Source organism: Tursiops truncatus, chromosome 9 (assembly GCF_011762595.2).
Source record: "Tursiops truncatus isolate mTurTru1 chromosome 9, mTurTru1.mat.Y, whole genome shotgun sequence".
NCBI lineage: Eukaryota > Metazoa > Chordata > Mammalia > Artiodactyla > Delphinidae > Tursiops > Tursiops truncatus.
Genome location: NC_047042.1, coordinates 6632577 through 6660339, shown reverse-complemented (window position 1 = coordinate 6660339; position 27763 = coordinate 6632577). Strand labels below are relative to the sequence as shown.

Here is a 27763-nt window from a genome sequence, read left to right as displayed (position 1 = left end):
AGGTTCTGGTTCTCTGGCTCTCCTAGACCTTTGTTACCCAAGGAAGTTCCGTTCTATTCCCAGAACCATCTCTCTTCCCAGTCTCTCAAACTGAACGGTAACTGTTATGTAATGTCCAACCCACTGTGCTCACAGCCGGGTACAGGGGCTCGGAACCCAGGAGAGACAGCTAAGGTAAGAGCTACACGTGCACACTCAGGAGGGCCTGGCTAAGTGAGAGGTGTATTTGGCATGGGAGGGCCGTATGTGTTGCATCTGTGAAAACTTGATAGAGAAGGTGGAGTGTGAGTTAAATCCTACAGGATGGAAGGGGGGTAAAGGTCATCCCAGGCAGAGCACAGCTTCTGGAGGCCGTGAGTGAGCAGGAATTGGAATAGGAGATGGTGTGGGCAGCAGTGGTGTGGGGGGGGATGGTTTCACACAGATCGAGACACCAGACAGGGGCTCCTTCCTACAGGCAATATTCTGCATGCAAAGGGCAGTTCTGTATAATTTTGGAAGAAAAAAGGGATGGATGAGCTCGTGTGTGTCAGAAGCAAGAGCAAAATACAAAGATGCTTTAGGAGTGACAGGACCCACGCCCTGGCGGTGACGCGAGGAGACCACAGTGCAAGAGATGCTGAGGGAGAAGAGGGTGGGTGTGAACGGCAGCGCGTGTGGCTGGTGAAGGTGAGGCAGGGCTGGGGGCCCCGTGGGAGGACGCAGCTTCCTGCCTAATTGTGCCCAGTGTTTTCTGGAAGTGAACTGGAAGGTCAGCCTCAGGGCAATTCCCTAAGGAAAGAATTTAAAACTCCCATCGCAGGCTGCCCCTGTATCACAATGAGAGCAAGCCTTCCTGCAGAAGAGGGGTCAGGGCAATTTCCAGACTGACTGGACATCTCCAGGGTGGAGAACCCAGCACAATGAAAGGGAAGAGGCTTGTACAGCCCACGTTACTGTGAAATTTCAGAACTCATACGACAAAAGAAAATATTCATGACTTCCAGAGAAAAAGAAATACCAACAATAAGAACGAAATCCCACCACCCGGTGGCAGGATTCAAAATATTTAACACTTGGTATGGCCTGGGCACTGGCCCATCAGAATGGATGCCACTGGAATTAACTCTCCAGTGGGGTCTTGCTATACTGGGTATTAGCCCTTTAGCTGTTTGGATGGTGGAAAGGTCTAAAGGTCCAAGAGGAGCGTCTGCAGGATGCTGGGACATTCCAGGGCTAGGTCTGGGGCTGGGGGTCATAGGATGCTGACCATGTACCAACTGGTGCAAAAGAATTTCTGTATTTTAGCAACAGGTGTGGTTGTGTTTCATGTGGCCCAGCTGACTACCCATCCTGCCTGCTTCCCACCCCACTCCACCAAAGCAGGGAAGTGAATCAAAATGGTACTCTCAATACTGATTCAGTGCCTTTGGGTATCTGAGAAACAAAAATTCAAACTAAAATTTTTTACTTAGCCGCATTATCTATCAAATACAAGTTATTTTCAGAACTGCAAGGCTTCAGGAAATGTACTTGCAGTACAGTGATAGGTTTAGGTTTGGTGGGGCGTGAAGCCTGTACAATCTGGGGGGCCTCTCTTTCAGAAAAACGTTAAAAATTACTACTATATAATTAGATACAAAGTGAATAGTTATTTAGAATCATATGAGAAATCACAACTAAATACAAATATTAGCCTTAAATATTATAAAATCCAGAAAAAATTTGATTCACTGACTGATCATATATTGATTTGATCATATATTTTAATCATATATTTTCCCCATACTTTTTTGTTGCTTCTTCATATGACAACAGTTTTATAGTATTTTTGTGGAGAGAAGAGAAGCATTCAGTCCTTTCTCTGCTATGGTTGGTCAAAATTTGTTATTTCTTACTGATAGTATAGGAAACTCCGTGTTCATATTGGGATATGACCTCAGGGCCTGCAGGGGCGTGGCCTGTTGGGGAGAGAGGTGACGCGGTGAGTGGGGTGGCTCGTGGAAGCCGTTCCTTCTCTGGCTTGGCAAGAACCCAGCTCTGCATGGGGGTGGAGGTGCCGCAGCTCAGTGTGTTCCCTACTCAGCTTCCCCTCAGACAGATTTCAAACACGCGCTGGGGCTGCTCCACCGCCACCCAGCAATGTGGGGAATGTGACCGAACACAGGCGGGAGAGAGACGTTGCCTTAAACGGTTGCTGTTGAAGGGTCTAATTTTTGAAGAATTTATAAAAAACACACCATCATGTGACTCTAAGGCAAAGGCCCTTCCTTCCCAGGCCCTTGGAATAGGCTCATTAACAGCACAGTAAAACCACTTTAACTCCTGTGTCTGTTCTGGGAAACTAGTGCAAGGCGGTACTCTAGCAAACACAAGGAGAAAATAAAAAAAGGGAGCTGAGGGGTCTAGGAAACAGTGGGTCCAACTCAGGAGCGCTCTGAAGAGAGTTCCTGGGAGACAGCAGTTCTCAGTCCTAGAAAGAGCACGTCTTCACAGATTTGGAAGAAGGGGGCTCCGGGAGTACACGCCTACGTTTCTCCAAAACGCAGACCATGGATATCGTGAAGATGCCCAAAGGATTCCACGAAAGAGCTGAGCCATAGATGGCCAGTCTGTGCGTATGGGTCATCAAAAGCTCACACCACTATGATAATGTACACTTTGCAGTAGACTTAAAAAAACACTGAGATGGAAAGAAAACCAGATGTCCAGCTGATGCTTACCATCTCTGACAACTAAGAATCTTAATTTATAAATCAGAGCAGATGTATTTCCCATTTGACTTTGATTAATAAATGAGCATTGGCAATGATGTTTTAAAAAAGAAATACCACCTATCTGTAATTAATGAAGAAAGAAATAGAGATATAAAGATGCAATTTAAAAATTATAAAGGTCACAAATAGATAAATTGAAAAAGGTATCATACACCTATATTTCATATACATATGTATGTATGTAGTAGGTGAATGTGTTATGGGGAAAGATATCGAGGGTGTAAGCAAACTAAACCATCATTCAGCGTAACAGCGGATAATATGTAGAGCTGATAAATCCAGAAATAGCTCTGTGAGCTTGGTATTGGGAACTTCAGAGGCAACCACAGAACCAAATCAGAAATGATGGAATCAGGTTACTCTGGAGAGCAGGGCTGAGGGTTGGGGTGCAGGCAGGGACAAGTGGCTTTCTTTATCAGTGTCTCTCCTTAGTTGATTTTTAGAAAACGTGTGCGTGTTATTCTGATTGAAAATACATTTAAAACATTTGGAAAGGAGCTCAGGTTAGAAGCCGTACTTGAGTGGGGACCACGGGGCTCATGTACGTAACTGCACGGCACTGCCAGCCTTCCTTAGCTGTGCCGCCTTGTTATAGGTGTGTGTGTCTTTGTCAGCTCAGGCTGCTATTGCAAAACACCACACTTGGGGGACTGCAACAGTAGACGTTTGTTTCTCACAGTTCTGGAGGCTGGAAATCCAAGATCAAGGTGCCAGCAGATTCGGTTCCCTGTGAGGCCTTCTACCTGCTGGCAGATGGCTGCCTTCTGGCTGTGTGCTCACGTGTAGGGGAGAGGAAGCAAGCTCTCTGCTGTCTCTTCTTACAAGGGCACTAATCCCACCATGAGGGCCCCACCCTCATGACCTCATGTAAACCCAGTCATGTCCCAGAGGCCCCGTCACCAAATGCTACCACATTCAGGGCTAGGGCTTCCACATATGAATTTGGAGTGCAAAGCCACATGCAAGTGGGAATGTTGATGTGCCACTGTTACAGGGTGTTAGGTTTGGGTTTGACCAAGGCCACATGGCAAGTTCATGGCAGAGCCTGGGTTCCCGTCTCCAGGGCTCTTGTCTGTGGAGAGATGCCCACACGGTGCACTGGTGTCTGTGGGATCAGATAAGTCTGAACAGTGCTAAATAGCCCATCTCTCTCTCCCGGCACCTTGCAGAGTTCCAATTCATTAGCAGTTTAATGTTTTTGAGGAATCGGCAAGAAAGAAAACACCTTTTCCCCGAGCATACTTTTTCCCAAGGTAGCAATTCTTAAGCCTTTTAATTTCAGGACTCCTTTTCATTCTTAAAAAAGTACTAAGGGCTCCAAAAAGCTTTTGTTAATATGTTTTAGATCTATCAATATTTATTGATATACAAAGAAGAAGAAATTAGAGGTAGGAAACTTTAAAAGTATTTACTAATTCATTTAAAAATAACAATAATAAACCAAATACATGTTAACATAAATGAACAATTTCATGAAAAGTAATATTTTCAGAAGGAAGTTTAGTGAGGAAAGTGGCTCTGTTTCGTATTTTTACACACCTCTGTGATCTGTTGGAGTATGGTCTTATGGCAGAAATGTTTGCAGAAAATCCACAAAAAGGAGGAGTATTTAAATATCCACTTTGGATAATTATGGGTCTTCTTTTTTGATACTACACCAAAACTCAACAGTAGTAGTTTCTTAAAGGTTAGTTGCAATGTGGAATTTGAAACATGTCAATTAAATTTTCATACTCTGTTACATTAAAATCCATTATTCTATCTTGCTGTTTGGATAGATATTTTATCTGTGTACTATTTTGTCACATTTTGTGACATTAGCCATTTGGAAAATGCTGGATCCTTGAGTTGTGAAATTTATCAAATGTTGACACATTTCATTATACAGTACTGAAAAGTCACATCTGTTACTATCACCACTGATCTCGTTACAGAAGTTACTAGGTCATGGGAAACGGTCAAGCTCATGGTGGCAGATTCAGGTTTTCCAAATTCTAGTTTTTGTTAAAAAGCTTGAATTTTCTCACTGGCAACACTTACTCTCAGTTATTTCCTTGAAGCATCAGGCTTGGTTTGTCCATTTTTGAGAAAATGTCTGCCTAATACCCATGTGTGAATAACATATTTGTCTATCAGTTGTTCTTTCAAGTAAAACTGGTGTCCATGAGAAAGCTGACAAGCTCCGCCCACAAAACCCATACCGTCACCCTTCAGCACACGGCAGACGCGCCTTCTCATTTCACACAATAGTAAAAGGACATGTATTAATGGGCCAAGATTTAATGAAATTAATAGTTTTTTTTTTAACCAGTTTATCTAGAACATTCTTAAGAGAAACTGACATCACTTGTCGCTGGTGTTAACGTTTCTTTATTCGTGACTGTGTGTGCCTGGCGGGGAGGCACGTGGCTGCTGGCAGTTGGCAGCCGGTGCGTTGATGCGTGCGAAGACTCCAGTGGGCTTTAGGCGCACCGCGTTTGCACTCTCAGTGTGAGTGTCAACACTGTGAGGTTTCCATCTTTATTTTGTATTTTGAGTTGGCGCTCTACTTCAACGAAGAACTTTCACTTCTCCTTATTTATGTGTCTTACATGGCTATGGACTCAGGAACTATTGATTCAATGAGTTATAATCTGTTACGATCATCACTTATTTTGTTGTTCAAATTGTTATAGCTTCGGAAATCTCTTGCAACTGTTTCTCATCTGTTTCTTCCTGCCCCACACTCCCATCACACGTGGTCTTCGTGTCCTGTGCCTGTCACCACTAGCCCTGAAACTGCGAGACCATGTGGACTCTGGGCCATGACAAGTTCTCCTCGCGTTTCAGCTTGAAAGTGACGTCTTTTTCTCTGTCACTTCCGGCATTTTTTCAACCTTCAGCTTCACGTGGCCTTTGCCTGGAAGGGAATTAGACTGTAATGGAATCTTCATTTCAGGAGATACATCAATCTTTATATTATTTTGGAATTTCAGCCCAGGTACTACTAAAAAGTTTGTTTCCACAGGTTATTGACTCAACACAAGATCTGGTTGCTTACCTAGAAGAGTTTCTTTTGTAGAGGTGACGTTTCTAAATTCTCCTTCGTATTGACATCAGACCGAGTGTTTATAATATATTAATGGCTATGTTTGCCAAACCAAATGAACCAGTCACTGTCTTCACAGAGTGTAAGTTGTGAAAGAGACATGGCAGATACACCTAAAGAGGGGAGCTTTTGGTTAATGCATTTTGTTCTTTTTGTTTTTCTTTATTATTTACTTTTCATTGACATTTGAACATGGACAAGGGTGAAGAAGTAATGACAAACTAGGAAAGTAACAGTTCCCGGCACCTGCGAGTACAGACAAGGTCCTGCTCTGGGCCGTTCACATGCACTACACCTGCCAGGTGTGTGCTGGTGGCTCCCGGCTTATGACCGTTTTCCATCACAAAGAGGAGGCCCCGCAGCACGGATAAAGCTGGACGGGCGCTGGCACGGGGCCAAGGCCTGTGGAGCTGGCTGGCATCGGGCCGATAAGACAGGCCGCCGAGCACAGGTGGGAACGCCGGACCGTTCTGACTCGGGCAGCCCTCGGCAGGCACTGTCTGTCTCTCGTGCTCCAGGACAGCCGTGAGGACGCCACTGGGCCAGCCGAGGAGCGGAGAGCGGTGCAATCGCTTTCGAAGGAGGAGCGGCTGGGCAGCCAGGACAGCAGTGGCCGCGGGAGGCCGCCGTGGTCCGCACCGAATGGCCACAGCTCGTGCCGCGGCCGTCCTTGTTTGTTGGAAGCGAGGAGCGCGCCCTGAAATGCATAACGAGCGGCTGCGAGCGCACATCCTCCGTGGGGCTGCGTCAGGGTTCCAGCCCCCACGTGTGCCTGGCGATCTCTCCTCGCTGCCGCCCCCGGTGCACATGCTTCTGGAAGGAGAGGAGGGCTGAGCGTGGCGGGGGGAGGGGACGTGAGGAAAGCCTGAACTAGGGAGCCCGGGTGGGTGGGAGAAAAGGGCAAGAAGTTGTCTCTTCTGAGAAAGTGCCTCTTTACCACAAGCCCGCCCTTCGGCACCAGCCTCCGCGGCCTTTCGCGGGCCGCGGCGGCTGGAGGCCTTGGCCGGAGTCCAGGGAGGCTGAGCGGCTGCCAGCGGGCCTCCACGGACAGAGCCACCTGGCTCTCCTGTCACCTCGTCGAGACGCTTTTGCCTTCAGGAAATCAGCTAATGACACTCAGCCTTGTTCCAGAATCCCAGCTGGAGCCCTGGGCTTTGGTCTGGCACCCGCTGGAAGCCCGGCCTGAGCCCTGGCCCGCCTCCCAGGCCCGCGTCTGCGGCTGTGCCCGCTACTGTGTGTCTGTGATGGCCAGACGACAGGGGAACAAGGGAGGGGAAGGGAAAGCAGGGCAGGCAGCCATCGCCTCTTATTCTTCTCAATTTCGACTCACTGTTCTGCTGTCATAACTTGGTTATCACTTTTCACCAGAATGTGAGTCATCCTAGAAGACATTTGTTTCCCCAAATTGGCATTCAGATAGCAATGTGTTCTTTCAACTTGTACACCTTCCGAACTTATAGGAAGAGAATCTCATTTTACATAATCCTGTACGTACCATTGGGGTCCCCTTACAGCGTATGGCTTCCTCATGTTTGGGAACAGGCATTCTATAAAATATTTGCATTGAATCAATGAGAAAATAATTGTGCTTGTAGATTACAAAGCCTGATTTTCTTGGAGATGAGTCCTTTGAAAATGATCGAGCGCATTTCCATAGAATCATTGCACTTTTGTAGAAGCACCCAGTCTGCCTGGCGTTTGTTTCACATAAGCTTGTAAGTCATGTTAGTGGCTACCTTGAGGCTCTCACTGCCAAGAAAGTGGCTCCTCGGGTTATAACCCAAGCGGGCTTCCTTCCTTTTTTCAGAGAATATAAAACAAGGTAAGCAGAACAGTGCTTTCCCACCCTCTGTGTGGAGTCCTCAGGTCCTTCTTCCCTTGTACTTTTTTTAGATAATAAATTTATTTATTTATTTTATTTTTGGCTGCGTTGGGTCTTCATTCCTGCATGCAGACTTTCTCTAGTTGTGGTGAGCGGGGGCTACTCTTCCTTGCGGTGTGCGGTCTTATTGCGGTGGCTTCTCTTTGTTGCAGAGCACGGGCTCTAGGCGTGCAGGCTTCAGTAGTTGTGGTGCTCGGACTTAGTTGCTCCACAGCATGTGGGATCTTCCCCGACCAGGGCTCGAACCTATGTCCCGTGCATTGGCAGGCGGATTCTTTTTTTTTTTTTAACATCTTTATTGGAGTATAATTGTTTTACAATGGTGTGTTAGTTTCTGCTGTATAACAAAGTGAATCAGCTATACATATACATATATCCCCATATCTCTTCCCTCTTGCATCTCCCTCCCTCCCACCCTCCCTATCCCACCCCTCTAGGTGGTCACAAAGCACTGAGCTGATCTCCCTGTGCTATGTGGCTGCTTCCCACTAGCTATCGGTTTTACATTTGGTAGTGTATATATGTCCATGCCACTCTCTCACTTTGTCCCAGCTTACCCTTCCCCCTCCCATTGTCCTCAAGTCCATTCTCTAGTAGTTCTGCGTCTTTATTCCCATCCTGCCCCTAGGTTCTTTGTGACCTTTTTTTAAATTTTATTTTTAGATTCCATATATATGTGTTAGCATACGGTATTTGTTTTTCTCTTTCTGACTTACTTCACTCTGTATGACAGACTGTAGGTCCATCCACCTCACTACAAATAATTCAGTTTCGTTTCTCTTTATGGCAGAGTACTATTCCATTGTATATATGTGCCACATCTTCTTTATCCATTCATCTGTCGATGGACACTTTGGTTGCTTCCATGTCCTGGCTATTGTAAATAGAGCTGGCAGGTGGATTCTTAACCACTGTGCCACCAGGGAAGTCCTTCCCTTGTACTTTTAAAGTGGGAGGACAGGAGAGATGCTGGCATCCAAAGCAGGGGCTGTGCTGAGACGGTTTGCGGACCCCGTGAAGAGCGGAGCAGTTCTGTGCTTTGTCTCCCAGCAGGATTCTGCTGTGTTTGAACAGCACGCACTGTGGAGCAGGCCTCTGCTCGCGTCCTAGCACTGACGTCCAGTAGCTGTGTGTTAAGTAACTGAATCATTAAGAAAGTGACCTACTGTATTTCAGATGCAGTTTCCTCATCTGTGAAATGGGAACAACGTCACTGAGGTGCTGACTTTGGCAGGATGTGCGAGACACGAGGCTGGCGTCCAGGACAGGACAGAAGCGCAGTGAAGCTCCAAGATGCAGAGGAAGGTAACATCTGGATCCAGATTTCTTCTTCTGTACTTTGAACCTTCTCCAAAAATAGGTATCCACATTTGTTTGTTTTGTTGTAGACAGACTGTCTGATCTTGGGACTTTAGAGGTGGCAGACCTTAAGGACCCTCTAACCCAACCCCTCACTGTAGGGTGGATGTGGGTTCACCCAAGGTCACACCCAGCAGTGTGTAGCAGAGCCCAGGTGAGCCCCTCGGATAAGGAGGGGAGGGTGTGTTCCTTCTCCATCCTGGAGATAAAACCACGCTCACTGATGAAATAGGTGCAGAGATTTCTTTTGCATTCTAATTTTAGCATCTGTAGCGTCAGCGTGAGCTCATTTCTGTTTTCTGACAAAGGGGAAGGTCTTCGACAGAGGGGAAGGTGTCTCCTGCTGAAAACGTGCGGTGGTCTGAAGCCTGCGTGGCTCCAGGGAAGGGGGACCCTGATGGGCTTGGCAGGCACTCGGGGTGTGGGGCACGTTTCCTCTGGCCCCCAGAGGAGAAGACTCGGTCGTGTGGGTTGATTCTGTAGTCTGGAGGCGGCTCAGTACCACCCTGGAAGCCAACAGCCTTAAAGCTCCTTTGTTACTGGAAAATGCATATGGATGGGTTGGACTCAGACAGGGGATTTTGCTGTTTTGATGAGAAGAAAGGCAGTCTGAAGCTCCTGTCACCTGCAACTAGTCTAGGTCCACCTCCAACCCAGACTCGGGCTTGGTGAAGTACGTTAGTAAAGGGATGAGACATCTCTGGCTGCTGAGAACACGTGGGGGAATGTGCACGAGGAACAGGCAGTACAGCGTAAACCTTTCTCTCACCCTGGAGTTGGCCAGTAATGTTTCTGCTTCCTTGGATTTTTCCTAAGTTAAAGGATGTTAGAATTGTGGAGCCAGAAAGGACCATGTGGTCCAGCTTCCTCCTTTCAGAGCTGAGCAGACTGTGTTCAGAGAGGAAAACTCACTCAAAGGCACACAGTGAATGGCTTGCAGGCTCCGGACCAGACCCGATCTTGTAGCTCCTGTTGCAGATGACGCTCCACACCTGTAGTGCCACAAGCACTCACGTTTCTTGCTGAAGTTTGTTTATTAAGACCATATGGAAGGTGATTGGAGGCTGAAGTCACATGCATTCAAGATCAAAGGAAATGTGGTGCATCATGAGACCCGTCTGTAGGCTGTGATGACATCATTTTAGAACCCACTAAATGCACTCTTCAGAAACATGACCGTTTCCGTTTTCTGCAGAGCTATTTAAAACCAGAGGAGCAATGACATCATTTTTGACTTATAAAAATAGCTCCTGTCTCTCCTAGCAAACATTATACACACAGCAGCCCTCACCTACCTGGCTGGGAAATACCCTGACGCTATGCAGTGTGATGAGATGAGCCATCACCAAGTCCATCGTGGAGGACAGGAAGCCACTCAGGCTGAATGCAGGGGAACAGGGCTGTAATTCTCATCCACTCTTGCCTGAATGTAAAGGGAACAACAGCACTGAAAATGAATTAACAAGCACAAGCAATCTTACCAACACATGTAGAATGGAAAAAGCAGCCCCAAGCAATCTTGCCAACACATGTAGAATGGAAAAAGCAGCCCCAGGAGACCACCTAAATTAGAGCAGTAAAAATCAAGCAAAATGAAATAATATACTGTTTAGAAATTCATTGATTTGTGATAAAACTACTTTTTTAAAAAACAAGAAGATGATTAAAAACACAATTCCGGATGGTGCTTACATCTGAGAAGGCTGCAGGGGGATGTGATAGGAAAGATGCAAGAAATTGATGATGTTCTTATTTGTAAGTTGGGGAAAAGCCGGGGAGGGGTAAGATATTAAGCCAACTTCTGGACAGGACCTCTGACTTGGTAGCAGTCTTTACTAAGCAAGATGTCTTATTCCAACAATTTCAGACAATTTACTAGCAAGAGGATGCTCTTTATTCTATATTGTTTAGGAATGAAAACTCCAAAATACATGAGGCCATGGGCACAGTGCCTCCTCGTTTCTTGTTCTGTAGTAAATGGTCATCATACTACTCATGCTGTGTTCTGTTAGATGGAGTAAGTTGGGGAGACTAAGAGGTAGAGAGTGAAAACTGAGCTGCAGGATGCAAGAGATGACAAAGTCACAAGAGGAAGTTTGTTTTTAAGTTTGTTTTAGTGAATAAATGCATTAAGGTGCTTGACAAGTTGGCTGTTGCACCTCCAGGCAGCAAATCAGAATTCCAGGTGGGAAGTGGGCCCAGCTGGCTGGGGCCTGAAGCACAGACAATTTGCGGACTCTAGTGGATGGGCCACTCCTGTATGGAAAGAGGCAGGAATAACCCAGAGCGTACCCAAGTCTGGCACAACTGAGTAGAATTCAAACCCAAGTCAAGAGAACGGGAAGGGAGCAAAAGAAGGGAGGGTCCTTCTTCTTGACCTTTCCTCTAGAAGCACAGACATAGAGAAGCACCTGGGCAGGGAGGTGGAGAGGGTGGGGCTGCCCCATCACAGGGCTGGATGCAGAGGAGGCTGATGAACAAGCAGAGATGAGTAGAAGCCGAGGACTGTTAGCCTCTCTTCCCCAGGCTGCAGGCTCCCCTTCCAGCCATGTTGCCTCAACTGGGGTCAGCTTTGACAGGACCTGGTCACGTCCACCAAGGGCGGGGTGGACTAGAGAGACTCACCCCACCCCCAGGGTGGGGGCTAGACTTAGTTGTCCTGCTCTGAGCCTTGGTCTCAGAATTCCTGGACTATACCTGGAGGCAGTTCTGGGCCACTGCATGTCTCCTAAGTCCCAGCTTTCCTCTCTGATGCTGCGTCTGCCTGGGCCATGCAGTCAGCTGTGCCTTGGTTTATTGGCTGCCTTCTAGCTTCCTCCTGAGGCTGCTGCCTAGCCCTGCACTTTGACCCACTTAGCTGGGCCCACACACCCTGTTCCAGTTTTCCAGTCCCTGCTCTATGGGTTGGGCTCTGCTCTTCATGTCACCATTAGCTTTCCAGGGTTCTGCTCCACACTGGGTAGAACGTGCTGGGTAACTGTAGGATTCCAACATCCCTGGCATCCCTAGCATTCTGGGAACACATCCCAGCCATTGGGCACTCCCTACGTCAAGCCTCCATTGCCGCCTGGCCTGATGGAGTTGTGATGAGACTGCTGGTCACCGCCCTGTTGACTTTGTACCTTTCCCATTGTCCTGTTTCCTCACAGATTTCTCCTTGTTGCACGCACTGGCTGTTATCTATCTGACAGCATCTCCTCTCTCTTATTTTCTTCTGTAGTAGCCCAGTTGTTTAGGTGGCAGAGATTCCTTGATCCTGGGAGGGTGAGCGACTACTCCAGCCCAAATGGATGAAACACGATGGCCCTAGAAAGGTTTTGGTACTGTTGCTGCCCTCGGTCAGTGTTCTGACAGATGATATACAATCAAACATCTAGACTCTCTGATCCAAAGGCACTTATTTGACATTCCTCTTTACCTATTTACCCTTTCCCCACCTTCTTTCCTGGAATTCTGGCTTGCCATCTGGAGGTATAGCAGCCGTCCTGCAAACTAGGATGATAATGAAAGCCAACGCCGTGAGGATTGTTGTTGTTGGAAGGGAGAGTCTGGTGCTCCTTTTTGTTTGAGGCCTGGAAGTCTTGGAATTTAGGCTGTTTTCTGACAAAGGGGAAGGTCTTCGACAGAGGGGAAGGTGTCTCCTGCTGAAAACGTGTGGTGGTCTGAAGCCTGCGTGGCTCCAGGGAAGGGGGACCCTGATGGGCTTGGCAGGCACTCGGGGTGTGGGGCACTTTTCCTCTGGCCCCCGGAGGAGAAGACACGGTCGTGTGGGTTGATTCTGTAGTCTGGAGGCGGCTCAGTACCACCCTGGAAGCCAACAGCATCCATGAGTTCTTCTCGGAAAGATGGCCCTGGCTATGACGGAACCTGCCAAGATTTTTCAGAATCCTCACTGCCACCGCCTCCTGCTGATTTATATGGGGGTGTGTTATTCTGCCAGGAAAACCAGAGAAGCATTTTTAAGGCTTTTTAGGAATCCCATGAACCTCCTACCGCTTAAGTCCCAGGGCTGCTCCTTGGGTTTCCAGGCTCTGTGGGTGGCGTGGGCAGCAGAGCCACTGAGAATGTTTCCCTCACTTTTCTCACCAAGTGCTGGGACTTTGGGTACACTGGGAGGTTGCAGGGCGGATGTGAGCAGCTGGTGCTGAGGGCAGCAGACCCGATGGGTGTGCCTTAGCCCCAGAAGTGCCTGCTGAGGAGCGTGCGGCTAAGGAAACTGCCTCATCGGGAGGATGTGTGGTCCAGCACCAGAGAGGGAACGATGCTGTTGAAACTCGGAAAGCTGAGAGTAAAAATACCCCGGAGACAGACAAAAATATGAGAAAACATTTTTATGTCCTTAGGGAAAAGGAAGACCTAAAATAAGATGCTCAGAGCAAACACCATAAAGAAAAAATAAATTTGTATAAACAAAGTTAAAATTATGTTTACCAATGGTACCAGTTACCATATAAACTGTATGTGACTAGAAAATTGAAAATGAGAATCCAGGGTATGTAATGAACTCCTAAATGTCAATAAAAAGAAGACAGACAACCCAATAGAAAAAGGTCACAAACATAATCGGAATGTGTAATAAAATAAGAAAAATAAATATGTGTATATATATTTTAATGTTTGTTTATCTTTATTATATGTTTTACTTACAATAAGCATTTTATATGCAGATATAAAAATTTAAAAATGCCCGTCTTCACTAGGAAAATGCAAAACCACAAACAAAGAAAGCAAAAACAAAAACAGGACTTCCCTGGTGGCACAGTGGTTAAGAATCTGCCTACCAATGCGGGGGACATGGGTTCAATCCCTGGTCCAGGAAGACCCCACATGCCGTGGAGCAACTGGGCCTGTGCGCCACAACTACTGAGCCTGTGCTCTAGAGCCCGCGGGACACAACTACTGAGCCCACATGCCACAACTACTGAAGCCCGTGCGCCTAGGGCCTGTGCTCCACAACAAGAGAAGCCACTGCAATGGGAAGACCACGCACCGCAATGAAGAGTAGCCTCCGCTCACCGCAGCTAGAGAAAGCCCACGCGCAGCAACGAAGACCCAACGCAGCCGAAAAAAAAAAAAGTAAAAAACAAAAACAAACCAGCTATTTAATGTTCATTGAATTGACACAAATTATAAAGTTTGATAATATTAAGAATTGGCAAGGATGTTAAGAAACAGGCCTCTTATATTCTTCTGGCAATTTGACAGTATGTATTTAAAATATCCCATGATTTGACAAGCAATTCCCTTTTGCTGTACCCCTGAGAGAGCCTTGCAGAGGTGCACAGGAGGGCATATAAAATAATATCCGTTGCAAAATTGTTTGTAATAGTGAAAGACTGGAGGGACTTCCCTGGTCGTGCAGTGGTTGGGAGTCCACCTGCCAATGCAGAGTACACGGGTTCGAGCCCTGGTCCAGGAAGATCCCACATGCTGCGGAGGAACTAAGCCCGTGAGCCACAACTACTGAGCCTGTGCTCTAGAGCCCATGAGCCACAACTACTGAAGCCCATGTGCCACAACTACTGAAGCCCATGTGCCTAGAGCCCGTGCTCCGCAACAAGAGAAGCCACTGCATTGAGAAGCCAGCGCACCGCAACGAAGAGTAGACCCCACTCGCCACAACTAGAGAAAGCCCGCCCGCAGCAACAAAGACCCAACTCAGCCAAAAAAAAAAAAAAAAAAAAAAAAGTGAAAGACTGGAAACAAGCTACCAAAGGGCTATCAACAAAGGGACAGTGGCTTAAAAAAAAATGGTATGGTTACACTATGGAGTACTATGCAATATTTAGATAGAATTGGCTGAATTTCTATGTCATAATGGAGAGAGGTTTGCAAAACGTATTACTGAGGGAAAAGAGCAAGCTACTGAATTATAGAGGAACTACCCCTCCTCACCAAAAAAAAAAAGAGAGAAAAATCCATTGCCATCGGCAATATTTGACTCTTTTGAAAGAGGGATGAATTCACATTACATGGGTATAGTATTAAAGGCTATCTACCAGAATTGCAGCATTTATTCAGGGACAGGAGTGCAGTGACACAGCAGTCACAGAGCCCTGGAGGGGCTGGTAAAAGGGAGACTCAGTGAGGAGGTTTCAGGGGTCCTTAGGATAAGCAAATACCCCCCGAGAAAAGGGAGCCACCTGCAGAATCCACCGTGGCTGTCCTGGGAATTCCTGGGGGCCTTCAGATTTAGGTATTTTAAAATCATCTGTGTCATCACAGGAAAGGGGGGGACATAAGAAACAAGCTGTAGGCTCTGGGGGAGAGCAGGGCTTTGTTAGCTTTGTTCCCATCACATTTCCAGGGTCCAGAGCAGTTCCTGGCCCATGGTAGGTGCTCAGTAATGTTTGCTGAACAAATGAATGAATGAATGAAAACCTCCTAGTGGTAAGATCTGAACAAGTAGTTTCGACCCGGCGAATACAGGATTTATTTAAAATGCGCTTCCCTTTCCTTTGGGACGATCCTTTTATTGTTTTCAAAGGATGCTCCGCTTCTGTATCTCCTGCGTTCCAGTCTGTACCTTTTAGACTAAAGGATATCATCTTAGCTCCCACATTGGTTGTTTTGTTTATTTGCTTGCCCTTTGTCAGGCTCTGTGGTTTCACCTTGGCCATAACCGTTCCGGTTGTCAGGATGTCCTCTGGCAGCTGAGGGCGAGGCGTCCCCAGGTGTGGCTTCTGGCCAGCTTTCTCATGGTATGGTATTGCCGATGGCAATGGATTTCTTTTTTTTGGTGAGGAAGGGTAGTTCCTATATTTATAATTCGATAGCTTGCTCTTTTCCCTCAGCAATATGGTTTGGAAACCTCTCTCCATTTTGACGTAGGAATTCAGCTAATTCTATCTAAATATTGCACAGTATTCCATAGTGTAACCATACCTTGTTCTGACGGTGTGGTCCCACAAGTGTGCGTGCGCGCGCGTGTGTGTGCGTGCCTTCAACTTTACTTGCTGTGGGACACCAGCCTTAGTGTCTTCACAGCTCTCAACACCTTTCTTGGCACAGAGTAGGGCCATAAATATTTGCTGCAATGAGCCGGTGTCCTTCATTGCTGGTGTATACTCTGTGGGCCTGTCACTCTCAGGGGGCCCAGAATGACCGTATCCCAGGGTTGCTTGCTTTGACTTTGTGTCTGGAGCCCAGGCAGTATGCAGCTGACCCCGAGGAAATACCCCAGCTCTGTGGGCTCTGGTCCCAAACAAGGCTGACGTGATTTTTCCTATGTCCAAAACAGTAGTATAATGCAGCATTTTAAATGTTTCTTCATCTGTAATATGGGAAAATCATTTTTCTCTCTTAGTGTAGATATGCACTTAGCACAGCATCTGATCTATGTTAAAAATCAATATATATTACCAATGATTATTGTTTCTTTAGTTAATTCTTTCACTAGCCCAAGTATTCATTAGCACTTTACTAGTGCGTTCCTTTTGGTTAGTGTAATGGATGAAGCTTGGAATCCTCTTTTACTCTTGGATGTCAGCCGGCCTTTTTCAACTTGGGTACCGAGAGAGAATTTAGCTCTATAGGAAGAAATCTAAGCGATTATTGTCTTGATTCTCCCAAGGATGGTGCATAACTGCACAATTCTAGAAGGGCAGGGAGAAGTTTTTTGTTACATATAGTGGATTCCTGCATTAAGGCTAAATTCTTTGGTGGAACTGGGTTGAGACTGGCTTTGGGATGTGCTGCTTGAAGTGCATATATTTAAGGAAACTCTTCCTAGCATCCCCCTGCTCCAACTCACTTTTTAAAACACATTCCAAATCTTTCTGTTGCCAGTTCCTGTAGCCAGTAAACTTAAAAATATGGTTCTGTTTCTTAAGCATTAAAAAGTTATGTATTGAAACTTTGACCTATAATGGCAAAGGCTTGGATACTTAGATCAGTATCTCATTTAAAGAAACAAGATCCAAACAGAAATTCCAGGGCATACTTGGATCTCGCTTAAACTGTAAACACATGTAAACATGTGCTCTCACTAAAGTCTTTTATCCTCCCTGAGCCTCTTGCATCCTAAAGTGAAGAAGGCTCTCTGTTATAGACTGAATGTTTGTGTCCCCCCCAATCCATACATTGAAAGCCTGACCTCCAGTTAAAGATGGTGTTTGGAGAAGGGGCCTCTGGGAGGTAGGGTTAGGTCAGGTAGTGAGGGTGGGGCCCTTGTGACGGGATTAGTGTCCTTATAAGAAGAGGCACCAGAGAACTCACTCTCTCCCTCTGTCTGCCTCATGAGGACACAGTGAGGAGGCTTCTCTCTGTAAGGCCTAGAAGAGGCCTCTCTACCTTTGCTTTGATCTTGGATTTGTCAGCCCCAAGATCTGTGAGAAATAAATGTCTGCTGTTTAAACCACTCAGTCTGTGGTGTGTTTTTATGGCAGCCCAAGCTGACTAAGACGCCCTCACTGTGGAGGGGCTCTGTCACCCCATCCTCAGTGATTGAGGAACCTGCATGCTCAGCCCAACTGCCTGCTGGCCACATCCTCCCGCTGCCCGCAGTGCCCCAGCACTGCTTTCTCCTTCCACTGACCTGTTCCCAGGAGACAGTACCACAAGGATTTTGTTCTGGGGAGAGAGAGCAGGGAGAAGAGAAAACAAAACAAGAAATTGCTAAATGTTTTGTTGTGAGTGGAGGGAAGGGAACTGACATACATTAAATTTTGTCCCAACACAACTGCCAAAGTAATATATATTCATTATAAAAGCCAAACAACACAGAAATATAGAAAATAAAAAGTGAAATTCCCTCCTTGCCACTTTATTATTTCACATACCGCTCCCTACTCACCACCCGTCTCCACCATTAATGGGCTGACACTAATAGTTCCAGATGGTTTCCAGATTGTGTGCACACACACCCACATACACACACACTCAAAGGTAGGTATATACACGAACATAAGCTTTTAAAAATAACAAAAATGTTATTCAGCAATTTGCTTTATTTCATTTAGAACTATATAATGAGCATTTATCCTGTTCTTTGTTACAACTGCTCAGAATTCCATACTATGGGTGCTCCATGATTTATTTAATAATTTCCTTTTTGATGGATATTAAGCATTTAAAAATTTTTTTTCTCTATTACAAATAATGTTTTACTGAACATTTTCATTCCTATATCTTTGTATAGTTGTTTGAATATTTGTCTTAGCTCAGATAGCCAAAACAAAACACTGCAGACGCGGGGCTTAAACAACAGACACGGATTTCACACAGTTCTGGAGGCTGGGAGTGTGAGATAAGGGGCCAGCGTGGTCAGGTTCTGGTGGGAACTCTTCCTGGTTGGCAGACGGCTGCCTTCTCGCCATGTCATCGTGTGGCAGAGAGCGTGTGAGCTCTGGTCTCTCTCCTCTTGTAAGGACACTAATCCCGCTATGGGGTCTCAGCCTCCTGATCTCACTTAACCCTAACTACCTCCCAAAGGCCCCATCTCCAAATTCCAGAACGAGAGCTTCAACATGAATTTTGGGGGGGAGAGATGTTCAGTCAATAACAGTATTTTAATAGAGTTTATTTCTACAAGTGAAATTGCCGTATCAGAGGATATACACATTTAAACTTTTTATTGTCCTCCAAAAAGTTTACGACACTTTATATCCCTACCAAAATGTGTGGTGAAAAGTGTTTATTGTTTCATTTTAATTGGCATTTTCTTGACTGTTAGTGAGGTTGAGTTACATTTTCATAAGTGTTATGAGTCATTTGTAATTTCTCCATGAATTATCCATTTATATGCTGTCAAAATTTTAGTAGGGTGTTTAACTATTTTTTATGAGTCCATTGGAATTCTTCATATTTTAAGATATTAATCCCTGATATATCTCAAAGTTTTTTCTCCTTATATGAATTTTGATTTTTTTACTGCTATTTCTTTCTTTAAAAACTAAAAAGAAGGGGATTCCTGCCCCTAGCATGCACCTCCCCAGAATGGTGCCCTGCCAACATCCCCAACAGACGTTTTCTGCATCCTCTGGGACCCGCAGGGTTGAGGATTCCCCAGAGTCGGCCCAGGTCCACGCAGTCCATCCTCTCTGGCTGAGGCAGCATGAAGTCCTTGGGGTTTTACAAGGCCAGGACCTGGCTGTGGATGTGGGAAGCCAGCCCATCAGAACACAAGAAGTATTTAAAGCATGTGATGAAGATAACAAAGGCTATCTAAGCAGAGAGTACTTTAAAGTTGCTGTTGTAATGCTGTTTGTGTACAAGCCCTCCAAGCCGTGTGGCTGACAGGGTCTTGGTGCTCTGGCCGAGTATCAGGCCTGAGCCTCTGAGGTGGGAGAGCCGAGTTCAGGACATTGGACCACCAGAGACCTCCTGACCCCACGTAATATCAATCAGCAAGAGCTCTCCCAGAGACCTCCATCTCAATGCTAAGACCCAGCTCCACTTAACGACTAGCAAGCTCCAGTGCTGGACACCCTATGCCACACAACTAGCAAGACAGGTACATAACACCACCCATTAGCAGAGAGGCTGCCTAAAATCATACTAAGTTCACAGACACCCCAAAACACACCACTGGACACGGTCCAGCCCACCAGAAAGACAAGATCCAGCCTCATCCAACAGAACACAGGCACCAGTCCCCTCCACCAGGAAGCCTACACAACCCACTGAACCAACTTTACCCACTGGGGATAGACACCAAAAACAACGGGAACTGCGAACGTGCAGCCTGTGAAAAGGAGACTCCAAACACAGTAAGTTAAGCAAAATGAGAAAACAGAGAAGTACGCAGCAGATGAAGGAGCAATGTAAAAACCCACCAGACCAAACAAATGAAGAGGAAATAGGCAGTCTCCCTATTACCAAAGAATTCAGAGTAATGATAGTAAAGATGATCCAAAATCTTGGAAATATAATGGAGAAAATACAAGAAACGTTTAACAAGGACCTAGAAGAACTAAAGAGCAAACAAACAATGATGAACAACACAATAAATGAAATTAAAAATTCTCTAGAAGGAATCAATAGCAGAATAACTGAGGCAGAAGAATGGATAAGTGACCTGGAAGATAAAATAGTGGAAATAACTACCACAGAGGAGAATAAAGAAAAAAAGAATGAAAAGAATTGAGGACAGTCTCAGAGACCTCTGGGACAACATTAAACACACCAACATTTGGATTATAGAGGTCCCAGAAGAAGAAGAGAAAGAAAAAAGGGACTGAGAAAATACTTGAAGAGATTATAGTTGAAAACTTCCCTAATATGGGAAAGGAAATAGTCAATCAGGTCCAGGAAGCACAGAGAGTCCCGTACAGGATAAATCCAAGGAGAAACACACCAAGACACATATTATAATCAAACTATCAAAAAATAAATACAAAGAAAAAATATTAAAAGCAGCAAGGACAAAGCAACAAATAACATACAAGGGAATCCCCATAAGGTTAACAGCTGCTCTTTCAGCAGAAACTCTGCATGCCAGAAGGGAGTGGCAGGACATATTTAAAGTGATGAAAGGGAAAATCCTACAACCAAGATTACTTTACCCAGCAAGGATCTCATTCAGATTCAACAGAGAAATTAAAAACTTTACAGACAAGCAAAAGCTAAGAGAATTCAGTACCACCAAACCAGCTCTACAACAAATGCTAAAGGAACTTCTCTAGACAGGAAACACAAGAGAAGGAAAAAGCCTACAATAACAGACCCAAAACAATTAAGAAAATGGTAATAGGAAAATACATATTGATAATTACCGTAAACGTGAATGGATTAAACGCTCCAACCAAAAGACATAGACGAGCTGAATGGATACAAAAACAAGACCCGTGTATACGCTGTCTACAAGAGACCCACTTCAGACCTAGGGACACATACAGACTGAAAGTGAGGGGATGGAAGAAGATATTCCATGCAAATGGAAATCAAAAGAAAGCTGTAGTAGCAATTTCCATATCAGACAAAATAGACTTTAAAATAAAGACTATTAAGACAAAGAAGGACACTACATAATGATCAAGGGATCAATCCAAGAAGAAGATATAACAATCGTAAATATTTATGCACCCAACATAGGAGCACCTCAATACATAAAGGCAAACGCTAACAGCTATAAAAGAAGAAATCGACAGTAAAACAATAATAGTGGGGGACTTTAACACCTCACTTTCACCAGTGCACAGATCACCCAAAAGGAAAATAAATAAGGAAACACAAGCTTTAAATGATATATTAAACAAGATAGACTTAATTGATATTTATAGGACATTCCATCCCAAAACAACAGAATACACTTTCTTCTCATGTGCTCATGGAACATTCTCCAGGATAGATCATATCTTGGGTCACAAATCAAGTCTTGGTAAATTTAAGAAAATTGAAATCATATCAAGTATCTTTTCTGACCACAATGCTATGAGACTAGATATCAATTACAGGAAAAAAAATAAAAAATACAAACACATGGAGGCTAAACAATATGCTACTAAACAACCAAGAGATCACTGAAGAAATCCAAGAGCAAATCAAAAAATACCTAGAAACAAATGACAATGAAAACACGATGGCCCAAAACCTACGGGATGCAGCAAAAGCAGTTCTAAGAGGGAAGTTTATAGCAATACAACCCTACCTCAAGAAACAAGAAAAATCTCAAAAAAAACCCCCCCAAAAATCCCAACCTAACCTTACACCTAAAGCAATTAGAGAAGGAAGAACAAAAACCCCCCAAAGTTAGCAGAAGGAAAGAAATTATAAAGATCAGATCAGAAAGAAATGAAAAAGAAATGAAGGGAACAATAGTAAAGAACAATAAAACTAAAAGCTGGTTCTTTGAGAAGATAAACAAAATTGATAAACCATTAGACAGACTCATCAAGAAAAAAAGGGCGAAGACTCAAATCAATAGAATTAGAAATGAAAAAGGAGAAGTAAAAACTGACACTGCAGAAATACAAAGGATCATGAGCGATTACTACAAGCCACTATATGCCAATAAAGTGGACAACCTGGAAGAAATGGACAAATTCTTAGAAAAGCACAACCTTCTGAGACTGAACCAGGAAGGAATAGAAAATATAAAGAGACCAATCAAAAGCACTGAAATTGACACTGTGATTAAAAATCTTGCAACAAACAAAAGCCCAGGACCAGATGGATTCAAAGGCGAATTCTATCAAACATTAAGAGAAGAGCTAACACCTATCCTTCTCAAACTCTTCCAAAATATAGCAGAGGGAGGAACACTCCCAAACTCATTCTACGAGTCCACCATCACCCTGATACCAAAACCAGACAAAGATGTTACAAAAAAAGAAAACCACAGGCCAATATCACTGATGAGCATAGATGCAAAAATCCTCAACAAAATACTAGCACACAAAGCCAGCAGCACATTAAAAGGATCATACACCACAATCAAGTGGGGTTTAGCCCAGGAATGCAAGGATTCTTCAATATCTGCAAATCAATCAATGTAATACATCATATTAACAAATTGAGGGATAAAAACCATATGATAATCTCAATCGATACAGAAAAAGCTTTTGACAAAATTCAACACCCATTTATGATAAAAACTCTACAGAAAGTAGGCATAGAGGGAACTTACCTTAACATTATAAAGGCCATATATGACAAACCCACAGCCAACATCGTTCTCAATGGTGAAAAACTGAAACCATTTCCACTAAGAACAGGAACAAGACAAGGTTGCCCACTCTCACCACTGTTATTCAACGTAGTTTTTGAAGTTTTAGCCACAGCAATCAGAGACAAAAAAGAAATAAAAGGAATCCAAATCGGAAAAGAAGAAGTAAAACTGTCATTGTTTGCAGATGACATGATACTATACATAGAGAATCCTAAAGATGCTACCAGAAAACTACTAGAGCTAATCCATGTATTTGGTAAAGTTGCAGGATACAAAATTAATGCACAGAAATCTCTTGCATTTCTATACACTAATGGTGAAAAATCTGAAAGAGAAATTAAGGAAACACTCCCATCTACAATTGCAATAAAAAGAATACCTAGGAATAAACCTACCTAAGGAGACAAAAGACCTGTATGCAGAACACTGTAAGACACTGATGAAAGGGATTAAAGATGATACAAACAGATGGAGACAGACACCATGTTCTTGGATTGGAAGAATCAACATTGTGAAAATGACTATACTACCCAAAGCAATCTACAGATTCAGTGCAATCCCTATCAAACCACCAATGGCATTTTTCACAGAACTAGAACAAAAAATTTCACGAGTTCTATGGAAACACAAAAGACCCCGGATAGCCAAAGCAATCTTGAGAAAGAAAAAAGGAGTTGGAGGAATCAGGCTCCCTGACTTCAGACTATACTACAAAGCTACAGTAATCAAGAAAATATGGTACTGGCATAAAACCAGAAATGTAGATCAATGGAACAGGATAGAAAGCCTAGAGATAAACCCACGCACATATGGTCACCTTATCTTTGATAAAGGAGGCAAGAATATACAATGGAGAAAAGAAGGCCTCTTCAATAAGTGGTGCTTGGAAAACTGGACAGCTACATGTAAAAGAATGAAGTTCTTTAGTCCATCTGGAATTTGAAATAGAGCTCTAATTAATTTTCTAATTAATTTATTTATAATTAAATGTGTAAACGTTTTCTCCAAAATCATTCATTGGGGAGCCTTTTATTCCTCCACTATCTGGAAATGTCATCACTATCACATGCTATACTTCCATGTACACGTCTGTTTCCAAAAATTCTAATTTTTTTCCTTTAATTATTTCCTGTAGCTGCATTGGTCCTATGCAGCTTTAATTATTTTAGTTTTATGTAGTGTATTTTTATATCGTTGATATCACTACCCAATTGTTTTCCAAATGTTCCTGGCTACTGTCATGCGTTTTCTTTTTTGGATTCCAAGTTCTAAAACTTCTGCTTCTCAAAATAATGATTGAAATTTTCAGTTGACTTTATATAATAATTAGGAGAGAATTGGTATTTTTACAAGATTAAGTCCTCTTATCCATGAATACAGTATATCTTTTAAGTCTTCTTTTATGCCTCAGCAAAGTTCTATAGTTTTTGTTTTCATACTGTTCTTGCACATTTAAGTTTATATTCAGCTATTCTGTAGTTTCAGTGCTATTTTAAATGGGATTCTTTTCCATTACATTGTCTAATTAATGATTGATGGCATGCAGGATTAGTGACACTTACAGGTGGCCACCCTACTGAGTTTTCTCATTTTATTAATGTTGGTTAATAATGTTTTCAGCCAGTTGTTTGGGGTCAGCAAACTTCTTCTGTGAAGGGACCGATAGGAAATATTTTTGGCTTTGCTGGTCATAGGAGCCCTGTTGCAGCTACTCAGATCTGCCACTGCAGTGTGGAAGCAGCCGTAGGCAATAAAGGAATAGATGAGACCATGTTCCAATAAAACTTTATTTACAAAAACAGGCTGCTGGCTGGATTTGACTATTGGACATGGGACAGGGTTTGCTGACTATATTCTAAGGATGCAAATATATTGTATATGAATAATATGCTTTTCCTTGTCTCCAAAACAGTGGATTTCAGAAGAGTGTTGAATAATAGGCATGATAAAAGTCACTCTTGTCTTGTTCTTATTTAAGGTGTTGGTATCTCACCATTAAGTTCAATGTTTCTTATTAAATTTTTGGCAGATATCTTTACCCAGTTAAAAGTGTTTTCATCTATTCCTAGGTTACTAAGAGATTTTAACAGCAGTGTAATTGAATTTTAGCAAATGCCATGTATCTCTTAATATTCACATTTTCCCTATTATTTCTTCATGAATATAAACAAAATATCTTATAATGAACTGTCCTTGAATTAATGGAAGAAATGATTCCATTTCCTGTATTTCATTAAAGATTTCTATATCTGCATTCATAAATGAAGCCATAATTTTCTTTCTATAATATTTCTTTGATTTTTTAGTACTATTCTAACTTTTGTAGAATGAATTGGGAAATGTCCCATCTTTTTTTATGCTCTGAAATATTTTAAATGATATCAAAATTAACTATTCTTTGCAGGTTTGCTAGAACACCCAGAAATTATTTGGGTTTAGTGAACTTTTTCAGTGATGGGCTGTGCCGTTTCCATCTCCTCTGTTACTCATTGATCTTTATGAAGCAGGGTCCTCCCAGCACCTCTTTGCCCCCTATGGCTAAAGCCTGTGTGCTGCGTGGGATCCGTTCCACTTAGACTTGCTGTTGTGGAAACTGGTCAGCTGAGTGGACGTGAGAGCAGAAGAAACCCGTCATAGGTTAAAATGTCTCCCCCATTTCTGTTTGAGTTCCGGAATGGTTAAATTATACAATAAGGAAAGACAGAGGAGAAGCAGAAAAGGCAGAAAAGGCAAGCTCTTTAGAGATAAAGTAAGTGGTAAGGAGAGGCCCTGAGCCGCTCCGGAGTAGAAAAGAGGGCGGGTACCCCTCCAACTTCTGCTTCCACCCAGAGGGAGCAGGGCTAGATTGTTAAAGGGCATCACTGGTTCAAGGAAAGAAGGGATTTTGCACTTTGGAAAATTCGATGGGCGTTTAAGGCTCCTGGAAACCTTGGGCTTTCCGCTCCCTGCTGAGTTGTCAGGTTGCCTTTGCTGGGGCCACACCAGCTTCAGCTCCGGGTGTTGGGGACCCTGGCTTGTAGTGCTCTCTAGCTCCCTCCCCCTCACCACCCTCGGATCCCTGGATACATCCTTTCCTGGGGGCGGGGTAGGAGGTAGGCAGAGCGCCCCTGCAGCCTGCCCTCTGTCTTCATGCTCAGGTGCTGGTCCCCTAGGAATTCCTTGCCCAAGCGGCCCGGCTGACAGCACCTTATGGTGCAGACCACCTGGAGAGGTGGGGGGCCACCTGCTGTGCGTGGGGCTGAGCCACAGGTGAGACAGCGTGGTTGACGCACGGCTCCCGTCTGTCCTGCTCTGCGACCTGCACGCGTGATGTGCCTTGACGGGACAGCTCTGTGCTTGGGCTCATCGGGGTTGACTTTCAGGCATGGAGTGAAAGATGTATTTTTGTTTTCTTTAGAACCTAGTATCCAGCTTTTCTAGCTCAGTGTCCAGGGCAGGAGGAAGAGGCTGCAGACAGAAGCCGTGGCGGACCTCAGCGTGGGCCTGGCCGTCCTTGCACTGTTGTCTCCCAGGGCGCCGTGCCTGCCTGGGGGGCCGGAGGGCGAGGCTCCTTCAAGGTACACATTTACAAACTACAAATGGATGCCCTCAGGCTCTTTATTATGTTTTGTTTACTGTGTTTTTGAGGCCAGGGCAAAAATTAGATGTGATCTTACGGCTTTTCTACCCAAGTTTTTAAATGTCCTCTCCTGGGTGTGAAGGAAGGAACTGGATGGCCTGGAGGACGAGCCAGGATACGACACAACCTGGAGAACCGGCTCAGGAGGACTTGCCCACGCCCTGAACAAGCGGAAAACCCAGGGAAGAACCGTCTCATCGTTTTCAAACCCTCCTATTCTTGGGAAAGCTTTTCTCTCTCCAGAGAGCTGTGATGACTTTGCCTTTGTGATTCCAAAGGCAGAATCCCTTCAAGCTGAAACCCCATGTGCACTGCGCTTCAGCTAGGGTTCCGGGGGCGGGGGCGGGGGAGAGCGGGCTGCTGCTGCGTTTGCCCTGAGCAGGATGGAAGCCACGACCTTCCCGTGGGGGTGACATTTCAGGCTCCAGGCAGCCGGGGCCCCAGCACTGTCCCTGTCTGCCTCCCCCTTCTCTCCGTGAGGGTTCAGCCCTGATGGAAGGCTGTGAGCTCTAAGAGGCCCAGGGCACCGAGCACACTAGGGGCTGGGGGCTCGGGAGGCCAGGGAGGCCTGGGGGTCCCACAGCGACCCGGAGAGGTCCCTGGATCCGCTTATGCTTCCGGAACCTGGTTATCCTGCAGTCCTGCTGCCACCTGAGTGACAGATGCCCCTCAGCCTGTGCTGCACGCAGGTGACAAATGATCTCCGGGAAGCACCGCACCAAACAAAGCTGCGCCTCCCCTGGAAGTGACGGGCGCCTACGCGGCCAGCATCAGGGAGGTTGTGACACGGGGAGCCTGGGCGGTGGCCTCGGGAGGGTGGCACGGCTCCGGGTGACTGCGCCCCCTGCCTGGGCGCTCCCTCCCACCACCCGCTGCCCCTTACGGCCAGTTCAGATGACCGACCCCCTCCGGTTCCCTGAGCCGCTCAAGGATTTAACCTCAACACAGCATCTTCCCTCAGCGCTGCTGGTTTCCTCCACGGGCGAGTGAGGAAATGGCGCAGGGTGGGCAGGCAGGTCTTCCCCGTGGTACGGGGGGCGATGGGGAGAGAGTTGGAGCAGCTGGGCCCGACGCCCGAGCACAGGGTTGTGGTTTGTGAACGTCTCTGACTTTCAGTGTTTATTACGGAGCAGAATCGCAACAACAAACTTCTGGTGTCCCGAGGAAACACAACCTTGCTACAGACTCATCTCTTCCGCAAGGAGGCCTCTCTCTTGGAGGAGATCTGGGAAGGGGAGATCTTGGGAGGTGTGCCCTGCACGACACGGCATTGAGACGGCTCCACTCGCTGAAGCGTATCAGGCCCTACGGTGTAGACGGCGGGAGCGGGAAGCCTGGGGAGCAGAGGGCATACGGTAACTCTCCATAATTTCTCCTCGGTTTTGCAGTTGTTGAAACTCAAACTGCTCTAAAAATAAAGTTTATTAATGAACGTTAAAAAGTTGTCAGG

The 27763-nt window shown here is 45.1% G+C and overlaps 1 protein-coding gene and 1 long non-coding RNA gene across 3 annotated transcripts in view; one reads left to right on the top strand and one right to left on the bottom strand.

Moving 5' to 3' along the window:
* Nucleotides 1-26527, top strand: LOC109550610 (uncharacterized). The gene is made up of 4 exons (XR_004528041.2): nucleotides 1-174; nucleotides 8903-9031; nucleotides 26092-26251; nucleotides 26396-26527. It is a non-coding gene; the product is annotated as an uncharacterized lncRNA (long non-coding RNA).
* EGFR (epidermal growth factor receptor) overlaps nucleotides 26278-27763 on the bottom strand; it is a 194755-nt gene continuing 193269 nt past the window's right edge. Inside the window, exon 29 of one of the 2 annotated variants that reach the window (XR_004528039.2) lies at nucleotides 26278-27721. The gene's annotated coding sequence lies outside the window, so the exon portion shown is untranslated. The remainder of the gene's footprint in view (nucleotides 27722-27763) is intronic. The other variant, XR_004528040.2, reaches the window with a different exon arrangement.